This window comes from Macrotis lagotis, chromosome 8 (assembly GCF_037893015.1).
Source record: "Macrotis lagotis isolate mMagLag1 chromosome 8, bilby.v1.9.chrom.fasta, whole genome shotgun sequence".
NCBI classification, from domain to species: domain Eukaryota; kingdom Metazoa; phylum Chordata; class Mammalia; order Peramelemorphia; family Peramelidae; genus Macrotis; species Macrotis lagotis.
This window is the reverse complement of record NC_133665.1, coordinates 138,966,875-138,991,903: the sequence shown is the minus strand read 5'-3', so window position 1 is coordinate 138,991,903 and position 25,029 is coordinate 138,966,875. Positions and strand designations below refer to the sequence as shown.

Here is a 25,029-nt window from a genome sequence, read left to right as displayed (position 1 = left end):
CGTGACCCCAAGACTCTAAGATCCTCTGGGTTATTTCAGCTACTCTTCGTTCTTCAGCAACTCGTGGATAAGGGGTAAAGGTCTGAATAGAAAATGGTAAGGGACCATTTGCCCTTGAGTGAACTGGAGTCTTTAAGACAGGAAAGGGAGTAGAGAGGGGGCAGATGGGTCTGACCCAAGCTCTTGTCTAAGTCGCTGAACAGAGACCATGAGTCCAAAGCTTTCCCTCTGTCTCAGTCCAGTCCAGCCCCTGCTGGCGCTTGAGACGTTTCTGCCTCGTGTTTCCTGGACTCCATTAGATTTGGGTCAGCTCCTTTCTGGCAAGGGTAAGGAAGGGGTGGGTTTGATATGTCTCCCTCTTCCTTCATCAAGCCAGATGCTTTGAAAGGGTCAAAAGCAGAAGCTGGCCCTTGGACAATACCCTGTCACCCTTTCTCCTTTCCTGCATCTACCCAGGTCACTTTTAGTGACCTCCCTTTGAGTCTAAGCAAGACCTGAAGCAGGAAAGGAAATACAAACAACAGGCAGAGGGCAAGGTTCAGGCAGAAGAATGTAGAGTGGTCAGTCCCCAAATTCAGACACATCTTAGGGTAAAAGAAACCCCAGGAGAGAATCAACAAGTCATTAAGGGACTTCCTGAGGATCCTCAGTGATTTGATCATTGTCTTTTTTTTTTTTGCCATGAGCAGAGACTTAACAAATTTCCTTCTCCCCTGGCCAGAGACACTCTTCAGTTTCTCTGCTCTCCATAGGATGTGGCTGGCAGGTTTCTCCCTGCATTCATTCCCCTATTCTGTCCCCCTATATGGACATTCCCTGATCATTTCTAATACATTCAAATCACATAAAATCTCAACTTGGTTGAAAAAATAAAATGAAATGAAACTGGGAAAAGCTATTTTTTTCCTAGGCAAAGCTCTCTTGTGGTACAGTGATGTTGGCTATGGGATGTGTGTATATATGAACATTTTAATATCAAAGCGGAAGTGTGACTTGTACATTCATACCAATTCCTTTGGAAACCTCATAATACTAATAAAAATTGCATCTGGATGAGTCTTATAACTTTGTGATCGCTTCTACTGAGCCTCAGAATCTTAAAATTGGTAGGGATGTTAGGGTCATTCTAGTTGAGAACCCTCATTTTGAAGAGGCAAAAATGGAGACCCAGAGAATATGAAAGTTGAGAGGGACCTGAGAGGCAATCCAAGCCCAAAACCCACAACCACACACACATACACCAAAAATCTCTGCCCTCAAGGATCTTACATCTATTAGCGTGACCATATCTACTGGGTTTTTTATACACAGATCCACAGATTGGGATAATTTCATAGAATCAGAAGCTGAGAGAGCTGAGGTCATCTAGTCCCACCATAAGTGAAAGGAATACTTGCTATAACATAACTGACAAATGCTCATTCAGTTTCTGGCTGAAGACCTCCAAAGAAGGGTTAACCAGCTATCTCTTGAGGCATCCTGTTTCACTTTTGGACAGCTCAAATTGTTAGGAAGTCCTTTTTCATCTCTAGACTCTCTTTCATCCAGTGTTCTTAGTTTTACCCACTGAGGTCAAGCAAAGAGAGGTTAATTCTTCCTTCCCGAAAGAACCCTTTAGATGCATAACTACCTTCTTCCCTCCCACCTCTCCATTTTTTCTTCTATAAGTTGAACATGCTCAATTCCTTCAATCAGTTAAGGAGATAATATTAAGATGGTTTGAGGAAGGCTTCCCATGAATTAAACTTAGAAAGAAGTTAAAAGGCACAAAGGGAATTCCTGAAGGTTTGGGATCTGGGAAGGACCTTAGAAGGTGTCTAATCCAACACCCCCTTTTTCATTTTATAGATAAGGAAAAGTAATTTGCCCAAGGTTATGTAATTAATCTGTGGCCTGGGTAACAGGAATAATGCTTGAACTCATATAATCTTTATTTATATTTAAGAATGCTATCCCACTTTTTTCTTTCAAAAGACTGAGGCAAATATTATACTATGAATTTTGTTCTTAAATCCACTAGCCTTGGGGTAATAGATAAAGAGCTAGAAGGCACTATAGAAGCCATCATCTCTAATCCCCTTCATTTTATAGATTATAATAAAATGATAATAACTAAGATTTCTATGGTACTCATTTTACAATTTTAGAATTATTTGTGAGTGCTTTACAATGATTACATCATTTGATCCTCAAAACAGACCTGGGAAGTAGTTGCTGTTATTAGCCACTGTCCTCCACAACCAGTATGTTATCTGAGTTCGAACTCATATCTGAACCATACTAACCTTCTTTGAGTTTTGCTTTATTTACATTGGATGACTTCTTGAGTTTATATTGTATTAACAATGGATTGAATAGTTAATCCACCAGAAAACCAGGAATTTGAACAACCTTGGGAAAAATCTCTTGACCTCTCTGAGTTTCAAATTGGATTGGGGAGATAAGGGAGGTGGATTTAGACTGGATTATCCCTAAAATTCATCCCAGTGATGGGCCTAGAGTCAGGAAAACTTTAGTTCAAAACCAACTTTAGACACTTACTAGTTGTGTGAATTGTATTATTAGTCATTTACTAAGATGGGTTGCTCTCAGAAAGTACCCCTAGAGGAAGGTCTTTGGAATGAAAAGTTCCCTACAGAGAATCAGAATGTGTGGATAGCTTGTGATAGGTATTGATACCCATATTGTTAAAATGACAGATCCACCAAAGTCTTAAAGAAGGAAAAGAGGAAGGAAATAAGAATTTGTTGAGCTTCTACTATATATTTTACAAATGTTATATCATTTTATCCTTGCAACAACCCTGTGAAATTTTACAGTTGAGGAAACTCAGGCAGAGATCAAGTGACTTGCTCAGGTCATAAGGTTAGTCAGTGTCTGAGGGTAGATTTGTACTCGGATCTTCCTGACTCCGAGTCAACATCTTAATCTTTATACTACATTGTTTCTTAGTTTGATTTAACAGATTAATCAAATACCTATGAAATGCAAAGCATTATGTTAGGTAAGGAAAATACAAAACAAAACAGGGCTGCCCTCAAGGAAATTATATTCTTCTGGAAGGGAAAGGGGCATTCACAGATAACCTTAATACAGGGGTAATACTGTCCCTTAAATGTGTGTGACTGTTTCGCTTTCTCTGGGTTTTAAGAAAAATTTACTCTGAGAGATTTTTATTGGTGCATTCATAGAATTCTGAAACATCTACTGAGTTTTGAATGTGAAAAATTGTAATAAATGGGGAAAAGATAAGCATCAAAATTATTGTATGATTTGTAGACAAATGTAACCTTTCCTGTTACAGATAGGTGAGAATTTTATTATTAGTCATCTGCTAAGGTCGGTTGTTTTCAAGAAGTGTGTAGTATGGACCCAGGAAGATATAAAGGAGAGAGACAGACACAGAGACAGACAGACACAGAGACACAGACTTACACAGAGAGAAACAAGAAACAGAGACAAAAAGGCAGAAAAAGACAGAGACAGAGAAAAGGAAAGTTGAAAAGATAGAATTTATAACTGCAGCAGTAAGTGTGAATCTCTAAGTGATGGCTAGGAGAGCCGATATTGAAGAATAAATCTAGATGATTAGAGGAATAACATGGAGGCCAGTAGAATCAGAGAAGTCACCCACAAGGTAAAGCAAGTCATCTGGGTGACATGTGAGGTTTGGGTGAGGTTTAAGTCAACTACTGTATAAATCAACTTAGCTTGGCAGCTGAGGTATCTATTTAACATAAAAGCTATACCCAGCACAGAACTTTTATGGAGAGTTCCCACGACAGAAAGAGAACATTGGAATTTATAGTTCTAGAGTTGTGAAATATTCTGACCTCAAGGGTTTTCCTTACTCATGAATCTCCTTGACAAGTTTCTGTAAGCGCGTACCTTTTCTCCCACTATGAATACTAAGTGTATTGGTGAGAAAGTATGATTCCAGATTATTATAGACTGTGATATATTTATTATTTATTCCTTTACTTTTATATATAGCCTGATGTTATCATTTCTTTTGTCATTATTTTTAACATTTAAAAGTGTCAGTGTGAAGGTTAAATAGAAACACATCAATGGGGGCATAATAGCTAAACTTATGAGTAGAATCTCCTCTCAATAGGATTGTCCTTAGCCCCATGAAAGAGTTTGTATATAACCATATAGTAGTGGACCTTCTCTGGGAATCTAGAATTGACTGAATGAGATGTTAAAATAAATAAATCCAGAGAGAGGAGAGGTAATGGGTACTAGAGTGAATGTAGACACTCCATGGATCTGTTATGTACAATTAGAAGCAAAGGAGAGATCAAGATAAATTTCCCTAAAGATGTTTGAGTAGTAAATGTTTCCAATTTCTTCTTTGTATGGGCTGAACAACACCTGGCTACCAAAAATAAATGATTACAATGACCTTAAAAATGTTTGAGTAGGAAGAAAAGTCTAAACTGGGGTCATCATTGTAAAATTACACAGAAATAATGGCTCTGAAGCTGAACCTTGAGGAAAGAGAAGGATTTGGAGATATAGAGAAAAAGAGACTGCATTCTATGCATTGAAGATGTCCTGTATGAAAATAGTGAGGGGGGGGAGAGTGAGTTCAAGGATCAACTAATGTTCCAATTTGTCTTAAATACCAGGGTAATGATGGGGGAATTATGAGAAATTAGGCTGGAAAGGTGGTGAAAACCAACCTGGAGAGGAAAATGTGCTACATATCACTGGAAGTCCTTAACCTAAGCATGCCCTCACTTCAAGAACATCATAAATTAGATTCAGGATTTGAGGAGGGTTGGACTCAATGCATCCAGATCGAAGCTGCTAATATGACAAAGGCAAAACTCTTTCATTACCTCACACTCCCTTCCAAGAGAAGAGACCACTGTCATTGCTTTGTTCTAGAGAGGCTTCATGAAGAAGGTGGGGCTTAAGCTGAGCCTTGAATGAAAGCCAAAATTAGTTTGGTGGGAGAACATTTTTGAAGTAGATAACAAATCAGAATAGCAGCACGTCATCCTTTCCCCTCTGCTGTAAAACATCTGTGTCATTACATCTCTTGATGTATTCTTTAATGAATTCTTTCAACACTCTATTTTGATTAATTAATCCAATCAAAGCACTTTAGCTACTGAATGCTGATTCCTATTCCCTTGAATGAGTATGGGCTTTCTTGCCTCCAGGACAGGACCAGTTAGGCAGGTCCTAGCTTAGCCCACTGCAGGTTTAATGCCTTGGAGAACAACAATTAACTCCCCTGCTAAATATCATTGAAAGTTATAAGTTACCAAGGTGACCTGTGATCCATGCCAGGATTTAAATGGTCTTGGTCTTTGGAGCTAATCTTTCATGAATAATTGCTACATTCTGCTCCACATAATTATTGGCACTCTGATTAGCCTAGCATTAATTATGGATAGTGACTTTCTAATTACCAGCTGTGGAGAAGATCTTCCTAGCTCTAATACAGGGACACCATGTACACTAAGAATCTTTTGACATATTGGCACGGCTGTGGTGGATTTTGCAACTGGAAGGAAAGACACCTGGGTGAGCCTAGAGGGGTATTCCTGATAGGATTAGGGGACCTAGGAAAAATATACTATGTACACTACCCTTCCTCCTAGCCCACAATCCCAACATATTTATCCAGGTTCGAAAGAGCCTCAGCGGCTCATATTTCTAGAGGGCTTAATATTTAGAAAACCCATTATATCAAATCACAATCCAGAGCTGGAAGGAAACTTAGAGAACATGTGGTCCAAAAATTACTTTAGAGCTGAAAACACTAAGGGTTGCAGAGGTTTGCACTCCAAATCCAGTTGTTTTTACTTTGCTGATTCATTTTCATCATCATCAACCAAAAGCATTCTTAAATTCCTAATATGTTTTTAAAACTTTTTGGTCACAGATGATTGTGCTCTCAATGCAAGTCTCTGAGGCTAAGACAGACTATGCTTGGGCTAATGTTGGTCTGACCATGAAGAAAACAGAGGTTCTCCACTACCAGCAGTGCACCATCCATAGGTGTAACCATTGGTTACAACAAATGAAGAAATATTTGATGCTATAGATAAGTTCACTTATGTTGGAAGTATACTTTCCAGAGATGATGAGGCTGACAGAAGCATTGCCAGAGCTAGCAGTGTTTGGCGACCTCTGAAAGAATGTATGGGAGAGAAGAGGTATTGATCTGCATACCAAGCTGAAGATTTCCAGACTCATTACTGGAGGTCAGTGAAAGCTGAACAGTCTACCAGTTCCATGTCAGAACCTGAAACACTCCCATTTGAATTGTCCTTGGGAGATTCTAAAGATCACATGATAAGATTAAGCGCCAGTCGTGAAGGTCCTCTCTCAAGTGGAACTGTCAAATATTCAAACCCTACCACAGAAAGCAGTACTATGGGTTGGCCATGTTGTTCAAATGCCAAATATGCCTTTGTCTAAAATACTATTTTATGGAGGAAGTCACCCAAATCCAGCACGCACAGGGTGGTCAGAAGAAGCGATATAAAAACACTCTCCAGGTTTCTTTGAAGATCCTTGGTATTGATTATGAGACACTGACACAGGACCACCTAGCATAGTGTGCCTTCATCTAAGAAGGTGCTCTGTGAACAAAGCAGAATTGTGGTAGCTCAAAAGAAATGTGAGATATATAAATTTAGTGACATCTCCCTTCCAAAGAGTCATAGAGACTCTTTGTGCCTAACCTATGGTCAACTCTTCTACGCTCATATTCATATGATCAGTCACAGCTGAACACACTGTACATTGACCCAGAAATTTTGATGTCATTTTGGTCCTTCCTGAACACTAGGGACAAACAACAATACAACAATAATAAACAACAGTGTGCCAAGCAATACACTAACTCACTGGAGAAACAGAAAAATAGCATGGCTCCTGCCTTCAGGAATCTCCTCCTTCTAATGAGGAAGACACACACAAACTAGGTAAAACATGTAGATGGTACCAATGGAGGAGGGAACTATTATTGGGGAGGATTGGGAGGGACCTCTTAAAGAAGGTGGGACTTGAGTCAAATCTTCTGTTTTCTTATTTATTTATTTATTTGTTTGTTTGTTTATTTGTTTATTTATTCATTCATTTTCATTCATTTATTTTAATTCTCATTTTGTACAAATGTTTTTTTTACATTAATAAAATATTCTTGTTTAAGAGTAAACAAAATACCCCCCATGAATATAGACTTGCTTTGGTGATAAAGTAAAGGGGAGAGAAAAAAATTAAAATTAAAAAAAATAATAGTAATAATTGTAGGTATGACCAGGTGGTGCAATGGACGAAGCACCAGCCCTGGAGCCATGAGTACCCGAGCCCACATCCAGCCATGTAGACCCAACAATCACCCAGCTGTGTGACATGCAAGCCACCCGATCCCCACTGCCCTGCAAAAACCAAAAAGAAGAAAAAAAAAAGACCCAAAATAAAATAAAATAGTAATCATATTAGGGGTGGCTGGGTGGCAGACAGAGCATTGGCCCTTGAGCCAGGAGTACCCAGGTCCAAATCTGGCCTCAGACACCCAAAGATCACCCTGCTATGTGGCCCCAGGCAGGCCACCCAGCCCCATTTGCTCTGCACCCTCCCCCAAATAATAATAATAAAAAATGTGCTTCAGTCTGTGTTCCAACACCATCAACTCTGTCATGGGTGGATCACATTCTTTATGACAAGTCCATCACAAAAGTTGCTTCCATATTTTTCCAACGTTGTCATTGCTGATTGCAACTCCCTCCTTTCTTATTTCTCCACTACCATGTACTATATTTTCTCTCTCCTTTCACTCTGACTCTGCTGTAGGGTTGCTGAGTGGCGCAGCAGACAGATCCCTGGTCCTGGGGCCAAGAAGCCCTGAGCCCCCATACCACCCCTTAGGCCCAGAATCCACCTGGCCCCATGGTCCTGGACAGGCCTTCCAATCCCAGCCCCATGCAAGAAGTAAAAAAGAAAATGTGTTATAGCTGACCACTCTCCCCCCATGGTCCATCCTCTCCTCCTTTATTCACATCCCCACCCCTTCCCCCTGCTCCCCACTCCTTCTTACTCCAGATGTCTATACCCAATTGAGTATATATGCTGTTTCCTCTCCTAGCCACCTCTGATGAGAGCAAAGATTCCCTCATTCCCCCTTGCCTCCCCACTTCCATATCATTGCAATAGCTCATTGTAATAAAAAAAGTCTTATTATATGAAATATCTTGGCCTATTCCCCCTCTCCTTTTTCTTTCTCCCATTACATTTCCCTTTTTTTATTGACTCCATTTTTATACCATATTTTATCTTCAAATTCAGCTTTCTCCTGTGCTTCAACTATAAAAGCTCCCTCTACTTGCTCTATTAACTGAGAAGTTTCATATGAGTTTTATCAGTGTCAATTTTCTATGCAGGAATACGTGCAGTTCATCATCATTAAGTCCCTCATATTTTCCCCCTCTCCTCCAATCTCCATGCTTCACCTGAGTCCTGTATCTGAAGATCAAACTTTCTGTTCAGCTCTGGCCATTCCAAAAGGAACATTTGAAATTTCCCTGGTTCATTGAAAGTCCATCTTTTTCCCTGGAAGAGGACATTCAGCCTTGCTGGGTAGTTCATTCTTGGCTGCATTCTAAGCTCTTTTGCCTTCCGGTATATTGTATTCCAAGCCCTACGAGCTTCCAATGTAGTTGCTGCTAAGTCCTGTGTGATCCTGACTGCAGGTCCATTATATTTGAACTGTGTCCTTCTGGCTTCTTGTAATATTTTCTCTTTGACTTGGGAGTTCTGGAACTTGGCTATAATATTCCTAGGGGTTGGTTTTTTGGGATCTCTTTCTCGGGGGGATCAGTGGATTCTCTCCATTTCTATTTTGCCCTCTGCTTCTAGAATATCAGGGCAATTTTCCTGTAGTAATTCTTTGAAAATGATGTCAAGGCTCTTTTCCTGATCATGACTTTCAGGTATTCCAATAATTTTTAAATTATCTTTCCTAAGTCTGTTTTCCATATCAGTTGTTTTTTCAATGAAATATTTCACATTTTCTTCTAATTTTTCATATTTTTGGTTTTGAAGTATTGATTCCTGATTTCTGGTAAATTCATCAATCTCCCTGAATTCTATTCTTTGTCTGAAGGATTTGTTCTCCTCAGAGAGTTTTCTTATCTCTTTTTCCATCTGTCCAATTTTGCTTTTTAAGGCATTCTTCTCCTCAATAACTTTTTGAACCATTTTATCCATTTGACCTAAGCTAGTTTTTAGCATGCTATTTTCTTCAGCATTTTTTTGGATTTCCTTGACTAAGCTGCTGACTTCATTTTCATGTTTTTCCTGCATCTCTCTCCTTTCTTTTCCCAGTTTTTATTCCAACTCCCTCATTTGATTTTCAAAGTCTTTTTTGAGCTCTGTCATAGCCTGAGCCCAATTTCTGTTTTTCTTGGAGTCTTTAGATGCAGGAGCTTGTGCTTCCTCATCTTCAGACTGAGTATTTTGATCCTTCTTGGGATCATAGATAGTGTATTTCTCAATAGTCTTCCTCTTGTTTCTCTGCTTGCTCATTTTCCCAGACTGAGCCTGGTTTTGGGGTGCTTCTGGAGCTTTTGGGACACTCCCACAAGGGTCTCAGTGTGTGAGGCTCTGTCCTCCCTCCTGGTCTGTGAATGACCATAAGCGCCCCCCTCTGCCACGGGGCTGAGGTGGGGGGGGCCCTGCTGTTCTGTGTGGGGGCCTAGACTGGGATCAGGATCTGAATGTGGTCAGAGCCCCAGAGTCCTGTTCCAGGGGCAGAGGACAGCTTGAGTCAAATCTTGAAGGAAATCAGGAGGCCAGGAGATAAAAATGAAGAGGGAGGATATTTCGGTCATAGAGGATAAACAGTACAGAGCAGGGTTGGAAGATATTGTCAAGAGTGAGAACAAGTAGAAGGCCAATGTTGCTAGATCCTACAGTCTTCAGCAAAGGAGTAAAGTGCAAGACTGGAAAGGTAGAAAGAGTTGATCTTGTAAAAGGTTTTAAACCCCCAACAGAAGAAGAGTTTCCATTTGGCCCTAGAGGTAATAGCAAGATACTGTAGTTTATTGATTTATGAATGACTTGGCCAAGTTACATCATCTTGACAGAGTAGAGTGGGCAATTTGAGGCAGCAGGCTTTATCAGCAGGTTATAGGCAACAGTCCAGGCAAGAGTAGAAGACAACTTCCATCAGTGTAGTGACTGTGTCAGATAAGAGTAAGGAACATATGTGAGAGGTATTGAAAAGGTAAAAATGACAGGACTTGGCAACAATTTGGATATGTGGGATGAAAGTGTGGAGCTGGGGATGACACCTAGGTTTGATCTCAGGTGACTGAGAAGATGGTATTACTCTCAACAGTTTTAAGAAAGAAGAGAAGATTTTTTTGAGGAAGTATAATAAATTTAGTTTTTGGACATGTTGAGATGTCCATAGTATATATGATTTGAAATGACCAATAGGTCATTAGTCACATTGGTGAGACTGGTGATCAAGATCAAGAAAGAAGTGAGGATTAGCTAAATAAATCTGAGAAGCATCTACATGGAGATGAAAATTGAATCCATAGGAGCTAATGAAATCACCAAGTGAGATGGTATAAAGGGAGAAGAGAAGAGGTGACAAGACAGATCCTTGGGGGATTATTACCCACTGTTTAGCAGGTATGACCTATATGAAGAGCTAGCAAAAGAGACTGAAAGAGAGTGGTCAGTCAGGCAGGTCAAAGGAGAGTCAGAATAATAAAGAAAAACTTGAGAGGAGTAATATTCATTTGGTAGCAATGTAGAAGATGGACCAGAGAAGAGACTAGAAGAATGGAGACTAATTATGTAGCTATTTCAAAACCAAGTGAGAGACAAGGGAATGAAACAGGTTCAAGATTGCATTAAAATGAGAAAATGGACTGATGGCAGAGATATTGCGGAGGTCAAAATGACAAAACCTGGAAAATGGTTGGATATGGGGAAGGAGGGAGAAGAGTCAAGGAGATTGTGAAATTAGGTCACTGTAAGAATGGTAGTGCCCTCAATAAAGGAGAAAAAATAGAGACAGGGACAGAATTTGGGGAAAATTAATGAATTTTCTTTTAAATATACTGAATTTTGAGATACATACAAGATATTTAGGATATGTTTAGAAGACAAATGATAAATCCAGACTGGTCCAAAAGAAAATACAATTAGTAAAAGAAAGATTTAGGGCAGAATTCAAGTCATAAATGAGTCCTCTAATAGAATTCAAAAACATGAAATGGATAAGAAAACAAATTCCAACAATCTGCTATGTACTAGAAACATACCTAAAAAGCAGAGAAGCATATTGAATAAAAATGAGAGAGTAGAAGAATATTTCTATGCATCAGGTGAAGGCAATAGACTAGGAATTGCAATCATGATATCACACAGTATCAAAAAAATTCAAAAGAGAGAAGGAAACTATATTATGTTTAAAGAAGCCATTCAACCAATATTAACAGTAAAGAAATGTACAAACCTAGCAATACCAGATTTTAAGGCAGTAATTATCAAAACTATCTGGCAGTGGAAATAGAAAGAAGGATAAGTGGAACAGAGTAGACATACATGATTTTAGTAAATGATTTTAGTAACCTTGTATTTGACAAATGGAAAGATTTAAGCTTTGGGGATAAGAATTCATTTTTTTGGTAAAAAAATGATTGGGAAAAACTGGAAAGCACTCTGGAAGAAATTGGGTATAGATCAATATCTTCTATCAATATCTTCTACTATTTACCAAGAATAGGTCAAAATGACCTAGTTATAAAAGGAGATATAAGTAAATTAACATACCATGTAATATATTAACTATTGCACCAATAGGTAGAAGAATCTCTGAATAAACAAGTGCATTGTGAGATATAAAATGGGTAATTTTTATTACTTTAAATTTAAAAGGTTTTGTACAAATAAAAGCAATATAGCCAAGAGTAGAAAAAAAAGGAGAAATTTGGGGGGAAATTTTTATAGGCAGTTTTAATAATAAAAATATAGAGGTTCACACACATATGTCAAATACTACACATAGAATATATAGAAATTACATAGAAAAATGTATAGAGAAGTTTATCAAATTTACATAAATATTTGTCATTCCCCAATTGATAAATGGTCAAAGATATGAATGGGAAATTTTATTTTTTTTAGGTTTTTGCTAGGCAATGGGGTTAAGTGGCTTGCCCAAGGCCACACAGGTAGGTAATTATTAAGTGTCTGAGGTCAGATTTGAACTCAGGTCCTCCTGACTCCAGGGCCGGTGCTCTATCCACTGCACCACCTAACCACCCCATGGGCAGTTTTTTGATGGAGAAATCAAAGCTATATAAAGTCACATGAAAATATTATTGATGGGGCAGCTAGGTGGTGCAGTGGATAGAGCACCGTCCCTGGAGTCAGGAGGACCTGAGTTCAAATCTGACCTCAGACACTTAATAATTACCTAGCTGTGTGGCCTTGGGCTAGTCACTTAACCCCATTGCCTTGTAAAAAAAAACCTAAAAAAAAAAGAAAATATTATTGATTAGAGAAATGCAAATTTAAAAACTTTGAGATATTATCTTGTACATTCATACTGGCTAGTAGGGCAAAAAAAGGAAAATGACAACTATTTGAGTGGATGTGAAAAAATTGGAACACTAATATTATTGCCAAAACTGTGAACTGATCCAGTCATTTTCAAGAGCAATCTGGAATCACTCAAAGAGCTACGAAACTGTATAACCTCTAACCTAGCAATACCACCATTAGATCTGTTTCCCAAAGTGATCAGGGAAAAAGGAAAAGAAACTATATGTACTAAAATATTTATAGCAGTTCTCTTTGTGGTGGTAAAGAACTTGAAATTAAGTGGATGCCCATCAATTGGGGAAGTGGTGGCAAATGACTGTGATGGAATACTAATGTGCTATAAGAAATGATGAGCAGGTTGATTTTAGAAAATATGGAAATAATTGCATGAAATATTGAAGAGTGATCTAAGGAGAACCAAGAGAAAGCTGTATACAGTTACAGCAAAATTGTTTGAAGAATAACTGTGAATGACTAAATTATTCTACAAACTACAAAGAACCTATGAAGCAAGTTGATAAGTAGAAGTATGCATAACATGGTTTTACATATAAATATATATGTGCATGTGTGAGTTAATAGGGGCTTATAGTATGGGATGGGAAGGGAAGGAGATAGTTTGTAACTTAGTATGGAACAAAAAAAATTTAAATATAAAAAAAGAATGTATACCAAATTATATACCATATATTACATAAATTCATAAAGGAAAAATTTATTGCATTTCAAAAAGAAGACATGACTAAAATTGTAGGAAACTTTAATGTTTCTTTCTCAGAGATGGACAAATTTACCAGAATAAAGCAAGTAATTAAAGCAATAGGAAATAAAGCAAAAGGAAAATAGAGAATTGAACAAATTTTTGAAGAAATTGTTGAAGTAAAAAGTTCATGACAATTTTTGACAGGGAACTTTAAAGAATATATGAATTGGGGCGACTAGGTGGCACATTGGATAGAGCACCAGCTCTGGAGTCAGGAGTACCTGAGTTCAAATCCAGCCTCAGACACTTAATAATTACCTAGCTATGTGGCCTTGGGCAAGCCACTTAGCCCCATTTGCCTTGCAAAAACTAAAAAAAAAAGAATACATGAATTATTTGGGACTGTATGGTACCTTTGCAAAAATAGAACATGGAGGGGAAAAATACCTAACCAAATTTTTTGCTAGGGAATAGAGAAAATATAAATTTAAATTTGTATAAATAAATATGAATAAGTATTAAAAATCTAGAAATACCATATGGCCTTTACAAGCCATAGCAAAATAAAAAGTACATATAACTATAATGTGCCTATCACTGCCTCCCTGATATATCTTAAATTCACTATACATGAACTTTGTCACCAGAAACTCTTCACACTCTACCACTATCCTCAGCTGTTTCTATCTCACAGATGCTCTGCCATTGACTCTCTGTGGTTGCCATCTCTGAAGGTGAATAGGAAGATGCATGAATAGATTTCATGACTGCTGGAACCACAGCAGCCTCCACTACCCCTACCCACAACAGGGACCAAATAATGTCCTCGGGACTCTGGTCTCTGACTTTTGCTCAGCTCTCTTTGGATCTCTCTCACTTGATCCTGGTATGTCTTCCTATACTCATTTAGGAGATGCCCTTCCACTAAAATGGATGGGATGCTTGGATTCTGGGCATGGCTGATGCTGGAATGGGCTGGGGAGGACATTTTGTCCCTGGTCAGCTGCTGCCTGGTTGGACTTGCAAGGCTGGGAAGCTTGCATAGCTTTGGCCTCTTCTCAAGGCATAGCATTGCTGAGGGATGAGTTGATCTTTTGGATTCCTGGGGCTTTTCATTTTACTAACTTCCATCAGATGTTTAGGCTGTGATATTTTACTCTCTTTAAGTAGAGTTTTTATATACTAATTTTCACCTAAAAGTGCTTCTGTGTTCTTTCAGACAGGACAATAAAATAGGTATGGAAAAAGTCTGTCATCTTTCATGTCACTGGGGCTCAAATTTCTGGGTCCAGTGGGAGACTGCCGCCTATACCTGGAACTGAGGACAAAGTACACAGAAAAGAAATGGAAAAAACTCCATGCCTGTTTGATAAAATGAGAATGTACTTCCCCTCTCACTGGTTCAGTGCATAGTGACTGTACTGTGGGTTAGATTTAATTTTCACCTTCCATCAGCAGCTTGAAGGAGTATGCAGGAAAAAAAAAATGTCTCAGTCTCACCAATTTTAAAGATACATAGTCTGTTCTGGTCATCCTGCCAATAAAAGGAGGGTTCATTTGCCCCTGTGGTAGAGGATGAAAGAAGCCTCCAGGTTAGGTGATCTGGCCTCATTGCATAAATGCTAATTCATTTGATCCTTACAATCATCTTGCAACATAGGTACTATTAATACCCCATTTTGCAGTTGAGGTAACTAAGGCAGACAGTGGTTAAGCAAGAAGCCCAAATCACACTAACTATCTGAGGCTGGATTTGAACGTGGATTTCCTGACTCCAGACCCGATGCTTTATTCACTGTACCACCTAGCTACCTCAGAAATGACCTAATCCAATCCCTTCATTTTTAAAAGCAGAAAATTGAGATTTAGAGAGGAAGATAATTTGTCCTTGGTCATATTGGGAAGTTAATGGCACTGCTGAGACTAAAGCAAGGGTGTCGAAATATATAGAAACAGTGGTTACTGAACCATACATAAGAATCCTTATGTGGACTACATAATGTTTTAGTTTTAAAGTGTAATCTTATCTATTTCATTATATTTTTATTTGTTTATTAAATTTATTACTTATTATGGAACTTTAGTAAATTACATTTTAGTCTGATTCCAGTACACTCAAGAGTATCGGGATGCTTGACCCCTCTGGTGAATTCACAAGCTTCTTGACTCCCAGCCTAGCATCCACCATACCTTTCTGTCTTTAATTTGCTTCTCTGGGTTACCTTCCAGAAGACCCCCTAGGCCCACTTGACCTTTTCTGTTACTGAAGCCTTCTCTAGTGTTCCTGACAGTGAGATGCACAAAATAAAAAGAGTATTTCCATTTCCAGGCAGAAAACCCCATAGTCACTGTTTTTCATGGTAGGATCTTTCCTTTCAGGCTTTGTTTGATTCTTCACTGAGTGATATCCTGGAAATTCAGGGACATAGAGTGAAGATTGCCCAATATACTGCAACCCAAAGTAATACATATCTCCAATAAGACCAGGCTGGGTTGTTTTAATGCATCACTTCTTAGATGTTTGGCATTCCTCCCTTCAAAGAATCTTTGGTCAGAAGGAGTAAGGTGATGATGTTTGTCCTTCATTCTCAAAGAAGACCATGACATCAGGGAGGTGACATGCACATGACATGGATTTGAGTGGGGGAGGGGTCTGTGCTAAATCACCATCTTCACTTTCTCTTCCAAAGTCATCTGGGTCCAGTGGTCATATATAAATCAGGAAGACTGGAGATAACCCTGGAGGTGAAGCAGTCAGGGTTAAATGGCTCGCCCCATTTGAACTCAGGTCTTCCTGACCCCAGATTTGGTGATCATTGTGCTACCTTTTTGGCTGGCACTGAGAAGCTATATGAGTGTGATTGACTTTTTATGTACTTTCACTCAATTTTATTCAGTTTATTCAGAAGAAACAAAAAATCTCCATTTTTCTTTTTCCTTTCTGGACTTGCACCTCCTTGACCTGGCCCTCCTCCATGTTTCCCTTTCATTACAGATGGCCACTGGTTTGCCATGTGCCATAGTGGATAAAGAGTTGGCTTTAAAGAGTGGATAAAGAGAGAAAACTCTATCTAGCTGTATGACCATGATTAAGTCATTTAACTTTATGATATTCTAAACAATTTTCTAGGATATGTCAAAGAAGAGATGTTAATCTACTTTGGTAGAGGGAGGTTCCTCATCTAGGACTTCATTATGGCAATGAAATCACAGGTCCAATCCATTGGGGCTCGTTGTCCTCCTCTTCCTCTGTATTTTTCAATCATTATATCTTTAAAACAAAGAGAGAGGATCACAGGTTTAGAAAGGCTTTACTACAGTTAGGGAGATGGACTAGACAGGCTCCAAGTTCCTTTAATGTAGAATAGTCCCAGAGGAGCCTCTGGTGAGTTTTCAAATTCTGACCATGAAATAAAGAATTAGACCACAAAATTCAAGGACCTAAAAACTTGTGAGATAACCTGGTCTAGCAGTTTAATTTAATAGATGAGATAAGAAGAGTCCAGAAAAGGGAAATAATTTCCCCAAGGTCATGAAATTGGTCATTGGGAACACTAAGACTTCTAGATTGATCTCTTCCATGCCTGTGTTTTATCCACTTTTATCTTGAGGTCAGTTCTATGGGGGTTGGGGAGAATGACTTGCTTATAATCAATTTGCCTAACATGACTCTACCTTCTGGAGGTCCCCATGACAAAATATTGTTGCCCCATCTCTGGTTTCTAAATATCAGATATTATCATTAGTGTCCACTCAGTAGTTTGTTAAGAAAACCCTTTATTTCCTTCTATGGCAAATCTTGGTATGGGAGGGGAAGGAGGGAAGAAAAAAAAGAAAATTTTGAGATTTGAGAGATGCTTCTGACTCCTTTGTTCAAAGAGAAAGGATGACTCAGGGAAATCACAGAGCTGGAGTTTTGAGCTAAAAGAACCAAGGCTGCCTTTCACTTTCTGAATAAAAACAACTTCCTTCTCGATGATCAGGATTTGTCACAGAATGTTAGAATTACAAGAGAATGCAGTGGTTATTTAGTTCAATTTGTTCTCCAAACCTCTTTCCTTCTAAAACACAACTGGTAAGTGGTCACCTGGAAGCCTCCAGTGAGGGGCAAGCCAACTCCTCCTGAGGCAATGAAAACCACTTAAGAGTAAACCTAATCATCAGGAAATTATTCTCAATTTCAAACCTACATTTTCTTTGGGGATCAAATAAAATTTCTTTTCCATCCTCACTCCCTGCTTTACTCTTGCTCCAGTCTTCTCTTTTTCAGCTTAAAGATCTCCAATTTCTTCAACAAATCTTCATGGTATATAGACTTAAGATGATTCATGAATCCCCACTGTCCTTATCTAGTTGGTCACCCTCCAGCATATCAGTGTTATTCTGAAACCCAAAGGATTTGCAAATGAACACAATACTCCACAGGTAGTGTGACTAGGACAGATTATAATGAGACCATTGCCTCCTGATTCCTGGACACTAAATCCCATCATGGAAGAAAAGGCTCAGGTTACAACACTTGGGTAAATTAGTGATTATAGCAGGCTTTCCCTTATGAATGTGAATGGACTTTATTTCTCATATTAACCATTCTAGAAAAATGGCAGCAGGACTTGAGGACTTGACTATGAATTCATTAACAAGCATTTATTAGATACCCAATGTATGTTGGCCACTATGCCAGGAGTTAAGAAAGATAGATAAGTTGTACAGAGACAAAGATAAATAATACTGACAGAGATAAATGATACAGACACAGAGATGAATAGAGATATACAGGGATAAATTAATACTTGCCTTCCAAAGGTGGAAATCGGAGCCTTTGGTAAAGGGTACAATGAAAGAAATTTAGACCTGATGTCAGGAACCATTTCCTCATAATTAGAGTTAAACTTTGGTGGCCTTCCTTCCGCCTTACAGAGGATAAAGACTGGATGACTATTTGTTAGAAATTCCTGCTCCTTTGGATTGGGCTAGATGTGGTCTCCCTACCAACTCTAAGATTCTGGGAAATAATTCAAGTACTCTGCCTTCAAAGAGTTTATCATGGGGCAGCTAAATGGTGCACAGAGCACCAGCCCTGGAGTCGGGAGGACCTGAGCTCAAATCCAACTTCAAATACTTAATAATTGCCTAGCTATATGACCTTGAGTAAGTCACTTAACCCCATTGCCTTAAACAGATAATTTTTTTAAAAAAAGTTTATCATCCAGGGTTGATGTAGGAAGAAAAGACATATACACAGATAACTATAATGCAAAAAGAAAATGATAAATACATCGGAGGAGCATAAAGATAATCAGTAAGCATTTATGAAGTGTCTATTAGTTACCAGACACTATGTTAAGTACTGGGGACAAAAGGAAGCCAAATCATTCCCTGACCTCAAGAAGTTTACAATGTAATGGTGGGGGGCAACATGTCAAGATATACATATATATATATATATATATATATATATATATATAAAGTTACATACAAGATAAATAATAAAAAAGTAAAAGAGGGAAAGCACTAGAATTAAGAGGAATTAGAGAAGGCTTTCTGTAGAATGTGGGATTTAAAGGAGGTCAGGGAACTCTGTATCTGAAGCAGAGGAGGGAGAATATTTCAGGCATGGGGGTCCCAGAGAAAATATCTAAGGCCGAGAAAAGGAGTGTTCATGGAACAGTCAGAAGGTCACTGTCACTGGATCAAAGAGTATGTGGAGGGCAGTAAGGAGGAAGAGGACAGGAAAGCTAAAAGGAGGGCTTTGAATGCCAAACAAAGCATTAAGTATCCCTGGAGTCTATTGAGTAGGGAGGGTGATGTGATCAGATTTGTATTTTAGGAAAGCACTTTGGTGGCTGAATGGGGAAAGTATTGCACTGAAGAGAGACTTGAAGCAGAAAGACCCATCAGCAGGTGAAAAAGAATTCCTATATGAGTGACTGGGAAGATTGGAGTGCTATTGAGAGAGAGTAAAAATAGGAGGATCAATCTTGGGGTCAGGTAAAATGATGAGTACAATTGGATTAAGTTAAATTTGAGGCATTTGTGGGGATATCTAGATATTGAGAAAGCAGTTGGCAAACCAGTCTGATAGGGATGAAGAAAACTATGACAGAAAAGGGAGGATAGAGTATTTAGGAGGAGATGGTCAACAGCTACAGATAATAAAAAAAACTGGGGAAAGTGATTGGATTTGGATTTAAAGAAATAATCTGTGACCTTAAAGAGAGTAATTTCAGAAAGGTATTGAGATTGGAAGCCAATTTACATGAAGCTGGAAAATTAGTGGGTGGTGAGAAACTTGAGAAATTTACTGGAAGTTTGGCTGGGAAAGGAAATAAAAGGACATCAGGTAGGAGAGGGAAGGTAGGGTTAGATGAAGTTTTTTCTTTTTAAAGATGAGTGAATAATGAAGGCAAAATTCATTTATTTAATACTATGTACAAGCCTTGGGGCACAAGTAGAAAATCAGGAAAAGACAGTTCCTGTTCTTAAGAAACTCACACTTTACAAGTCATTTCCCAGTTGACAAATGGTCAAAGCATATGCAGAGGCAATTTACAGATGAGGAAATCAAAGACATCCATAGTCATATGAAATATTGCTCTAAATCATTACTTCTTAGAGAAATGCAAAACATCTCTGAGGTACCACCTCACACCTCTCAGACTGGCCAGAATGACCAGAAAGGACACATCAATGTTGGAAGGGATGTGGGAAATCTGGGACACTAATACATTGTTGGTGGAGCTGTGAACTCATCCAACATTTCTGGAGAGCAATTTGGAATTATGCCCCAAGGACAATAAAAATGTGCATACCTTTGATCCAATAATACCACTACTGGGTCTATACCCTGAAGAAATCATGATAAAGGGTAAAAATACCACTTGTACAAAAATATTCATAGCAGCTCTATTTGTGGTAGCAAAGACTGGGAAATTTAGTGAATATCCATCAATTGGGGAATGGCTGAACAAATTGTGATATATGTATGTCATGGAACACTATTGTTCTATTAGAAACCATGAGGGATGGGAATTCAGAGAAGCCTGGAAGAATTTGCATGAACTGATGTTGAGCGAGATGAGCAGAACCAGAGGAACATTGTACATCATAACAGCAACACTGGGTTGATAATTAACTTTAATGGACTTGCTCATTCCCTCAGTGCAACAATCAGGGACAATTTGAGAGTATCTGTGATGGAGAATACCATCTGTATTCAGAGAAAGAATTGTGGAGTTTGAACAAAGACCAAAGACTATTACCTTTAATTTTAAAAAACCCTTATCTCTTATATTTTAATTTTTTTCTTAAGGATATGATTTCTCTCTCAACACATTCAATTTAGATCAATGTATAGCATGGAAACAATGTAAAGACTAACAATGCAAAGACTAACAGACTGCCTTCTGTGGGGGGTGGGGGGAGGGAAGTGAGATTAGGGGAAAAATTGTAAAATTCAAAAATAAATAAATACATTTTTTAAAAAGAAACTCACATTTTAATACTGGGAAGCAACACATGTAGAAGTTTCAGCTATAAGTCAAATGGAAAGGTCTAGTCATCTTCAGGGTATAGATGCAAAGGAGATCATATTGTATCTAATTTAATTTCTATTGATAAAACTATATTTGTATCTCATGTTGAACTATTTGAAAATTCCAAGAACTTCAGAAGTGAAATGTTGTTTTCTGGGTCTTCAGTAAGTTGTGATTACTGAAGAGGTGTATCTTCAGAGACACTTGTCCCATCAAACAGGTCGTTACTTTGAAAAAATAGTTTTGAGTGATAGACTGAAAGCCAGGAGGGTGACTTGGTTTGGAGGTAGCACTACTATTCAAGGTACTGGACTTACTTCCCTATCAATGGAAATTAGTTGGCTCTTGGTTTTGGTGGTGGCAAGATAGTGGGATCCTTCTTCAAAGAGGCCTGGATGATGTCCAGGGGAGGATGGATTGGGAGAAGGACTAATGGCTTTGAGGAACTGTTATTCCTCATGTTCTTGGGGGCAAGATTCTCTACCAGGGTCTGAAGAGAGGTATTGGTGGTTGTCTGACTCAAATGACACACACAGCTTCCTTTCTGTTCTTCCTCATCTGCTTCAGCTAGAATAACTTGTCAGCCCTTGAGGTGGAAAGATAGAGAAAACTCTCTATATGATAAGAATGACTGAAAAAACAAGAAAGCATTCTGGAAGAAATTAGGTTTGACTCAACATCTTACACTATATATCATAATAAATTTAAAAGAGATATATGACTTTAATAATAAAGGTTATGTCACAAAAAATACAAACCCCCAAAATCTTATGAGTACCTACCTTTCATAGCTATGGATAGAGACTAGAATTCTTAAACAGGAGGCTGAAGAGAAATAGAATTATGGAAAAGATGGAAGGATCAACTGAGGATTTTTTCAGAGTAGAGGAGAAATGGGAATGTTTGTAGGCAGTAGAAAATGATCCAGTAGAGAGGAAGAAATTGAAAATAAATGAAAGATATGTACAATATTATTCAAAGTAAGAGTAGCTAGTGGCACAGTGGATAGAGCACTGGCCCTGGAGTGAGGAGGCCCTGAGTTCAAATTTGACCTTAGACATTTAATACTTATTTGGTTGTGTGACCTTGGGCAAGTCATTTAACCCCACTGGTTTGGATTTTTTTTAAATTCGTAGCAACTATTTTGGGGTGGCAAAGAATTGGAAATTGAAGAGATGTCCATTGTTTGGGGAATGGCTGAACAAGTTGTACCATCTGGAAATAATGGAATATCATTGTTCCATAAGACAAAGTAAGAAACATAAGAATTAATGAGCAGGCAGATTTCAGAAAAAACCTGGAAAGATTTACATAACCTGTTGCTGAATAAAGTGAGCAGAAACAGGAGAACATTGTTCACATTAACAGCAACACTCTGTGTTGACCAACTATGATAGACTTAACTCTTTCCCTTCGCATGGTTTTACCCTTTTTGTTTTGATTCTTCTTTCACAATATGACTAATAATAGAAATATGTATAACATGATTGTTTGCTATCCCAGGTTGGAGGAGCAAACTTTACAAAAATGAATGTTGAAAAAATAAAAAAGTGAATGTTGAAAATTATTTCTATATATAATTGGAAAAACAATTAAAAAAGAGAGAGAATAGGTGAGAGGTGGGGCAGTTAGCCTTGGTAAGGAAGGTCATCAAATGAAAGAGGGGATAACAACAGCAGGCACCTGAGTGATAGGATAAAAGGAAGAGGGAAGAATGTTGAATGACCTGGATTTTTTCTATAAAATATGAAACAAGACTCTCAGCTGAGGATAGGGGGAAGGGTGATGGAGTGATGTTTGAAGAAGGATGAGTCACTATGAAGAGTGGGATAGTGAGTTGATATAGGAGGTTTCGTAGGGTTGCCTCACAGCAGTGAGGGCCCAGATGAAGTTATATAATAAATTTTTCTGAAAGTTTGCAAGATTTTCTCTAATTTTGCTAAGGTGCACATGTGTTAGGAACAAAAACAATTAGTAGGGAGAGATCGGTGATATGATAAGGGAGCTAGGATTCAAAAGGGGAGGACAGTGAGGAGTTGAATTGGTTCACCAATCAAGATGAGAAGAGGAGAGTGGTTAGTACTGGGGACCTCCAGGAAGAGAGAAGGGAGAGAATGTTTCTAGTTGATCAGGGCTTTCTCATGACAGAATTACCCTTACATAGGCAAGAACAGACGAACTCCTAAAAGGTATGATTTGAGAATTCATCTAGAGCCCCTGGTCCAGAATATTTCTTTCACCTTTCATTATCCTTGCAGGGTTTCCCCTTTGGAACCTGGGTCTACGGCTGAAAGATTCCTCAAAAGTCATGTGATTATTTTGATATTTATTGGGTTTTTTGAATTTCCATCTAGGCAGACTGCAATTCATCCATGCCTTCTCATCTTGTGTCACTCATGTCCATGACTTCTCCTAAATTCCCCACAATAGATTCATTCAATTTACCAGGGGTTTCCCCTCTATATCTTTTGACATTATATTTAATTTTTAAAAATTGCATACTTGAGAATTTAAGTCACTCATTTAAAGTTGGGCATTTGGGAGACTTATTCTAGTTCTCTTTTGAAAAGAGACAGGGAACAAACAATGTCATTCTGAGCACAAGGTAGAGGGAATAGTTTTGTAATCACCACACACTTTCTATTACTTAGCACAGACATAATTCTAAGCCTGTCCCTTGTGTTTCCATCACTAGAGAACCACATAAGCCATGGTAGAATAGGGGAAGGGGAAACTTTTAAAGGAGAGTCTGGCAGCAGATCTGGTGGCAGCAGACTCATGTTTCAGGACAATTCTACCCCCTGCCCTCGACAGTCTGGACTCTCCACTGTAGGTTTTTTCTATCCGGCCCTCTGGGATGATGATCATCTCTGAATGACTAACAATGACCTAAGCCAATTCCAAAGGACTCATGATGAAAAATACTATCCATCTCCAGAGATGGAACTTAGGAAGTTGGGATACAGAATGAAGCATACTATTTTTCACTTTATTTTTTAATGGATCTTTTTGTCTGTTTTTTTTTTCACAACTAATGTGGGATTACTTTTTTTTTTAGGTTTTGCAAGGCAATGGTGTTTAAGTGGCTTGCTCAAGGCCACACAGCTAGGTAATTATTAAATGTCTGAGGTGGAATTTGAACTCAGGTACTACTGACTCTAGGGCCAGTGCTCTATCCACTGTACCACCTAGCTGCCCCCGGAATTACTTTTGATATGATTGTACATGTGTAACCTATATCAAAATGCCTACTGTCTCAGGAAGAGGTGAAATGAGGGAGGAAGGGAGAGAATTTAGAGTTCAATTTTTTTTAAAAAAATGCTAAAAATTCTTTTTACATGTAATTGAGAAAAAATTAAATATTATTCAAAAAATTCTGCCTTAGAGGAAAATAATTTGCTTGAAATTTAACTAAAAAATGAAAGATTGACAAATCTCCTTCAACAACTAGGGGTATTTGGATTTGACAAAAAAGGAGACTGTGCATTTAAATTAGTTTCTTATTGATGGAATATCAAGTAGTGTGACTAAATAGTTTAAAAATATTTATTAGAAGAGATTTGGAGTTGAGGGTTCCTATTCCCAAGTAGGAGACCCAGAGAATATCTTCCAATAGACTCAGTCTGGATCCTTGAATTCCAGAATGATCACTGGGATCTGGAAGAAGTTTTTTGCTTCTCCCCCACTTGACCAACCCCAGATTCAGTATCTTCTTCACTTTCTTTGATCTTAGGGTACAGCCCCTCTTAATGATTAATCCCTAATACCCAGGATGCACCATCTTTTTCTCGAGGCTCAAATCAGAAAAAAAAATGTCTGGCTCCATCCCTTCTTTGACTAGATGTCATTAGATTAGGGCTAATTTTTCCCTTTTGTGGCTCATGGATCATGATCAGCACACAGGTTAAACTATTAGAGAGAACTTGGATTCAAATCATGAATCTCTAAAACTATGTGACCTTGCGCAAATCCACTCCTCTTGAACTATTTCCACAATTGTAAAATTAGGTTAAATGAGGCTTAAGGGTTCTTGGGTCTTAATTCTATGGAAAACAAGGACTGCTGGGGGAAGAGAGCTGGCAATAGACAGATGAGCATTGTATTCAGCCTTTTATTAAAGATTGCTGAAAGTGGTTGTGGGAGGAAGGAGCTGTCAGAAGAGATTGTGTTGAGTTCTTTGGGGAAGGCATTGGGGTCAAT

The 25,029-nt window shown here is 38.3% G+C and overlaps 1 long non-coding RNA gene across 2 annotated transcripts in view; it reads right to left on the bottom strand.

Annotated features, from left to right (window-relative positions):
• The window catches only part of LOC141494977 (uncharacterized), a 72,719-nt gene that overhangs the window by 39,337 nt on the left and 8,353 nt on the right, over positions 1-25,029 (bottom strand). The window lies entirely within an intron of this gene.